The 6,653-nt window shown below is 48.8% G+C and overlaps 1 protein-coding gene across 2 annotated transcripts in view; it reads right to left on the bottom strand.

Annotated features, from left to right (window-relative positions):
* The window catches only part of PHRF1 (PHD and ring finger domains 1), a 47,080-nt gene extending 40,634 nt beyond the window's left edge, over window positions 1–6,446 (bottom strand). The window contains exons 1-2 of one of the 2 annotated variants that reach the window (XM_019547300.1): window positions 6,318–6,446; window positions 2,559–2,724 (exon numbers count right to left, since the gene is read on the bottom strand). The gene's annotated coding sequence lies outside the window, so the exon portion shown is untranslated. The remainder of the gene's footprint in view (window positions 1–2,558; window positions 2,725–6,317) is intronic. The other variant, XM_019547301.1, reaches the window with a different exon arrangement.
* Between the last annotated feature and the right edge of the window lie 207 nt (window positions 6,447–6,653).

Genomic DNA, 6,653 nt, shown 5'->3' with positions numbered 1-6,653 from the left:
TCACATCTTCCCATCACAACCCACTTTTGCACCAGGCTACGGCTCTACCTTATGCCATGGCCTGGTGGCAGCATCCACCCCACCCCCCGCTCCCCTCAGGCTGCGGCTCTACCTCAGAAGGGAGGTAGGATGGTGGGCAGCACAGGCGGCCTGAGGGAAGTGGTGACAGCTGGGCCATGGTGGCAGGGTAGAGCTGCTGTCCTCCACCCCCGGTTCCCAGGTTGGGAGTGAGGGGTACCAGCAGGACTAGGGGTATGGGAGGCTGTGGGTAGGGAGTAAGGAGCACCAACAGGGCCCAGGGGCTGTTTTCTACTTAAACTATTTACTGGGTCAGGACTGGCCATCAAGGTTTACAAATGGTTCCTGGTACAAAAGAGGTTGAGAAACATGAACATAGCTAACACCTTACTAAAGGCAGTTCAGACAGGGATGATTCCATCTTAGATGAGTGCTTTTCCCTGACCTGCATTTTAAAAATGTCCAAGGAAAGGGATTCCACTAACTCTCTAAATAATCTGTTCCAACAATTAACCACACCCAAACTGGCAGTCATTCCCAACGGGCTTTTCTATCATCCAGACAGCCAGCATTAGTATCCAATTAAGTCTCCTTTGCTGCAATTTATTCATTAGATATATATATGCTACCCTTCTCAACAAAGGCTCAGCACATCAAAGCAAAAAAGCTTACAAAACAAATGAGCAAGAGCACAAAGCCAGATCAACACAGCTTATAAAAGCCAAAAGAGTATTAAAGTACAGTTGTTCTTCACCTGCAGAACAGTTGTTCACCAGGGCTCCCCAAGGAATAACAAGGTCTAATGGCTACAAACTTCTGGAAGGCTGATTTAGATCAGACATAAGGAAACACTTCTTTACGGTCCGAGTGTCCAGGGTCTGGACCAGACTCCCCTCAGAGGTGGTGCAAGCACCTACTCATTCAAATAGCATTTGGATGCCTATCTTGCAGGAGTCATTTGACCCCAGCAGACTTTCTGCCTATGGGGGGCTGGACTCGGTTTTGCGAGATCTCTTCCAGTCCCTAATGGCTATGAATCTATGAAAATAATTTAAGTAGCAAAAACCCCCGAGAGACCAGTCCACCACCATCCTCTTTCCAACAACCCTTTCAGTATATGAAATTTACCAATCCCCTCTCAGTCTTCTCTTATCCAGACTAAATAATCCCAGTTCTTCTAACTCTTCCAGACCTTTAATAATTTCTGTTGGACTCATTCCAATTTGTCCACATGTTTCCTGGAGTACTGCATCTGGTTTTGAGCACAGCACTTCAAAAGGAGTTTCACCAGTGCTGAACAGAGTGGAAAAATCACTGCCCTCGACTTGCAGATGATGTTTCTGTTAATACAGCCCAGTAACTCCCATTATTCTACCACACATTAGATGCTCTAATAAACTGGCTGAACCAACCAAACACTCAAAGCTCAAAGGGATAAAGAAAGCTAAAGAAAATCAGAAAGCTGCAAAGAAGGCTTTAACTCAGACAGGGTCAGAGTGTGGCAAAGTGGAGATATATAGTTTCCTAACTAGGTGAGTTTCTGACCTACTTTTCACTAGCAACCCACTGACTGTTCTCATGTGAAAGAGCAAAAAAAAATTAAAATCCAGAGCTCCCTGTTGTGGAGCATTAGCAAGTTAGTATACTGGAACCAATACTAGGATTCTTCTTTCATGCCTACACGGTTCAACCAGTATCCAGACACTAGCCCAGACAGTACAGGTACTATACGTCCAGGTTTTCCCAAACATGTCTTCTTTTTTAGCCCCCCTCTCCCCCCGTGCTGTGTCCAGGAAGGTTTTTAAAGTAAGAGCCAAATGTCCGGTTTTTTGCTGCTCCTCTTCTCTCCCAGGCAGGCTGCTTGGGGATTGGCTGTTGGGGGTCATGTGCTCCCCACATAGGCTCTGGCAAGATAGCAAGGAGAGAGCAGGAGCAAAATGTGGGAGCTGCTTGGGCAGCAAAGCTAGGGGGCAGGGGTCTGTGGGTCAGGAGTGAGGGGCACCACCAAGGCTGGCGGCAAGGGAAGGGGGTTGCATGTTGGGAGTGAGGGGTATTGGCAGGGCTTGGGGGTATGGTTTGTCAATGAAGGGCAACAGACTAGGCAGGGCAGGGCATCGGCATGTCACTGCTGCCCCCCGCCCCCAATCATATTCCCCCTACCCCTCCCTTCCCCAGACAGATGCCCATTTTTTGGGGCCTGGAAATATGGTAACCTTGCCAGACAGACACACTCTCAGAATGAAGGTTCCAAGTCTGGCACCTTTTCCAGGATGTTGGATCTTACAGTCCAAGTGCCCTAGTCCTGAAAAGCAGTGCGCATCCCCACAGACTCCCCATAGCTTACACATGCACACCAGCATTCCACCTTTGTAGCTAATTAAGCTTTTTGTTTAACTGTCAGAAAGGCCACAGAGGATTGAACAGAGAATTCACAAAGGTACTTTTAAATCCTGCACGCGTTCCTCAGGGAGAAGGTGCAAGAGATATACGGCTCTATGGAAAAACAAACACCAGTGCACAAGACTCTTTTGCTTCCTCACCGTCCTCAGAATCTTTTGGGTCCTCTCAAGAGTTCAGGATTCTTCCAGCACCCCTCCTCTTTCTGCTTAGCGTTCTTTTTTACTTTCAATCTCCACTTGCTACAGATATTCTCCTTTTAAGAGCAGGCTTTTTCACATCTGCACGCTTCCCATCCTTCCTATTACTCTATACACAGGGACAACAAACAATGAGTCAGTTGTGCCAACCACTGGACAAACAAATAAAATACACACACACATATACAACAGCAAAACAGTTTTGACATCAAGACCTGTCAAGTTTGTCAGTGTTAGGCTGACTACTGCCTGCAAGTATGTAAAACCATGCAAAACTAACCATTTTTCTGCATCAGAGTCCCTACTATAGTGCTGCCAGCAAAGCTCCCTACCTAAGCAGAGACTTGTCTTACCCAACAAAGTTTTTCCAGTGCAGCTTAAAACACAACCACAATGATAGCTCCCGTGGTAGCAGAACCTGTCTATCTGCCAGGCAAGTTACACTATCGCCGCCAAATGGAGCAAGGCTGCTACTCCATCCTGCAGCCAACAGGTGTACATAGACACTCTCACACACACTGCTGCTGAACAGAGTGGCAGCCAGCTGGAGCCTCCCCAGAGAATTTCATGCTTCACCAGCACAGCTGCAGGGGGGAAGAGGTGCTGAGCTATCAACAGCACATGGGTGTGCGCAGACTCTGGCAGCATAGCAACAGTGACTGCACCCTGCTGTTAGAAGTTCTAGCAGCAGATACACATAAATGTAGGTGTACCCTGGCCAGAAGAGTTATTCTTCCAGCACAGCTACACTACCTTCCAGAACAATAGATGCTAAGCCAGCAAATGCCTCTTTTGCCAGCATAGCTGTATCCATACCAGAAGTTTTGCCAGTACTGCTATATCAGCTAGGCAGTGCAGTCTTTTCACACCTCTAGGGACATACCTATGCTTGAATAACTCTGTAGTGTAGCTGAAACCTGGGTTAGCTCTTAGCACCAGTGTAGCAGACTTCAAAATAGTCAATAGATGAAGATACATATAATAAACAAATCTCCCACACTTCACACAAGAGTCCATGGATAATATTTAGCAACTGAAGTTTTAAATGTGTCATCTTAAGTCATTAGGACATCAATACTTTCCCTTTGGTGTTTAGCCACACCACATTAAAATAAAATTCTGAAAGCACTATTGGGTCACCCAAGTGTCCATCTAGCCCTGTAGCCCATGTCCAACAATGGCTGGTGTGCTCTGATCACAGTCCTCCTCTTAGAGCACTAGTTATGAACCTCTGACCCCCTCCCCCACACTTCTTTCCCCAGTTATTTCTTTCCAAGGAATTAATTGTTATGCATCAGTTGCCTCCCTAAGCAAGGGAAGCTCGTAGCTATTTTAGTGAGCGTAGGGCCACTGTTACCTCACTGCATAACAAACAGGCCTGCCTTGTGTGCTTTGCTGCATGCCCTCCCCCTTCAGACCACTTGTTATGAACCTATGAAGTCAATGCCCATCCCTGTTTTCTCATTAGCCATCCCCAGTACTGTTATTATGCACTCACTTCCGCCCCTAACTAAGGAAGGTGCAGAGGTTTATTTTCCCCTCCTGCTCCCCCAGCTACAGAAAGGATGTGCACAGACTGGAAAGAGTCCAGCAGAGGGCAGCAAAAATGGTTAAGGGACAGGCACATAACTGCTGAGGAGCAGCTGAGGGAACTGGTCTGATTTAATCTACAGAAGAGAAGACCGAGGGGAGATTTAATAGCAGCCACCAACTACCTGAAGGGTGGTTCCAAAGAGGATGGAGATAGACTGTTCTCAGTGGTGGCAGATGACAGAACAAGAAGCAACGGTCTCACGTTGTAGCAAGAGAGGCTTACATTGGATATAAGGAAAAACTCTCTCAGGAGAAGGATAGTAAAGGACTAAAACAGGTTACCCAGAGAGATTGTAAACTTTACATCGTTGGAGGGTCTTAAGACCCAGGTAGACAAAGCCTTGGCTAGCATGGTCTTGTTGGGGATGGTCCTGCTCGGAGCAGGTGGTTGGAAAAGATGACTTCCTGAGGTCCCTTCCAACCCCAGTTTTCTATGATTCTATAGTTTTGTTAGTTGGCTTTGACCCAGCATCCCCCACTTGCACATAAAACAGGCCCATCTCTAACAGCAGCAAACAGCAGCCGTTCCGAGGCAGCACAGCAGGAACAAAGAGCAGCACATGCCCTATTACAGTCACGCCTGTTGCAAGCCTGAGGATGCCTGGAGCCTGAGGCCATGACCTTGGCTGTGATGTTCCATAACCCCACCACAGACCCAGCCTCCAAACACCTGGCCCCTCATCAGGGAACTAAACCTTTGCTCTGGGTGATACTGCTGGCCTCTGCATGGCAGCGCCTTTTACACCTCGCCTTAAAAACAAAAAAAGAAGGACCTTGCTTGGTTTCTTTTAAGCCAGCTGCTTGGCGACTTTTCCCTTGGGCCCCTACCACCTTGCCTGGGCTGGACAGATCATTGCAAACAATGAGGGGACCTCAGGAAGGCACCAAGGCCAGCCCCCTGTTCACAGCAGGACTGTCCCCAACTATATCTTCTCAGCCAAGGCTTTGTCAGTACTGCCAGGTACACAATAATTATCTCATCTGTACAATCATTTCAACTCTTGTATGATGTACAATAGATAATACTAAAAGCGTTCAAAATGTACGATTTTTTTTTGTGTCATTAAATTTCGGAAAAATGTGCTGGGCTCCTTTGACCCCTTCTGTTTTTCTGTGCAGGTTATGCTGAGCCTTCACAGCTTTGCACCTCAGCCCACCTTGGAGATGCCAGGCAGTGTGGGCGTGAGCCAGGCTTGTTATGAGAAAATAAATGTGCGTGTGTGTTTCTATATGTACATGTGCATCTATGTATTCTCCCAAAGCAGCAGGGGAAACAGCATTGTGCTGGTGGGTTGTTTCCCACTGCCTGTCCAACACACGGGGTCTAGCCCTTGCCAGGCTCCCTGTCAGATCTACTAGATCTTTGTTTCCCCTCCTTGAAAACCCGCCAGGGATCCATCACACTTGGGCCCGATCCCTTCTTCCTCTGTCCCCAGTCACCACAGCTGCTTTCCCACAGCTTGAGGAGTTACTTAAGATGGAGATGACTTATTTGCACACTTTTTTTTTTTCACTGTAAGAGAGTTTTTCAGAAAACACAATAATTTTCAGCTCCCAATACAATTATTTCATATTGAAGACTTGGCAAAACTGGGCTTTGTCTACCTGGGGCTTGAAAACGGGGCGGGGGAGGGGGGGGAACGACACCAGCCAGCTACAGGAGGGATAGACAGCCGTTCTAGGTCTGCTTCTCCCTCTCCATGCAAGAGGTAAAGAGTACACATGAAAGGAAGGCAGAAAACTAGCATCCGAGAGAGAAAAAATAAAAAGTTTAAAAAAACAAAAATAAAATAAAAAATAAAAGATAAAAATCAAATAAAAACATTAAAATAATAATAATGAAAAAAAGACACCCAGGACGTGGCTCGGAGCCGGGGCGAGCGGAGCTCCCTGGTCCCACCGGCCCCCGCGCCAGGCGCTTCGCTAGCCCATAATAGGCGGTTGGTTGCCATGTCAACCGACGCGGCCCGAGCGCTGTGGCGGGCGGGAGCCGGGGTCGCTCCGCCGCCTGAGTGACGTCAGGAAGGCCGGCGGCGGCGGCAGCCGGGCTCCGGGGGGGAGAGACCCCCACGCAAGGCCTCGGGGTAACAAGGAACGCCGGCGACTCACCTCAGTGGGAGACAGGCCCGGCTGCCGCCGCTCACATACCGCGGAGCCGTGAGGAGTGGAGGGGAGACAGGGCCTAGACCGGGACACCGCCGGGGGGGAACCGGACACCGCTAGGATCCTCACCCGGAAGTGGACGCACAGAACTTCCGGGTCACGTGGCTCTTTCCCCTCCCCGCGCGGGACGGGCCGCGAGAGCCGGGCAGGAACCATTCAGTCTAGGAATGCGGGGGGCACCAGAATTTGGGCTCCACCATTCGTTGCTAGTAGGGGGGAGGAAGGCAAGCTAATGGGGACTGAACGATTGGGAGAGAAGGGCCAGTGTGCTGAACCATTGGT

This window comes from Crocodylus porosus, unplaced genomic scaffold, assembly GCF_001723895.1.
Source record: "Crocodylus porosus isolate Cpor-Errol unplaced genomic scaffold, CroPor_comp1, whole genome shotgun sequence".
In the NCBI taxonomy this organism is placed as follows: domain Eukaryota; kingdom Metazoa; phylum Chordata; order Crocodylia; family Crocodylidae; genus Crocodylus; species Crocodylus porosus.
Note: the sequence above shows the minus strand (reverse complement) of the source record. Positions and strands in the feature narration are given on the sequence as shown.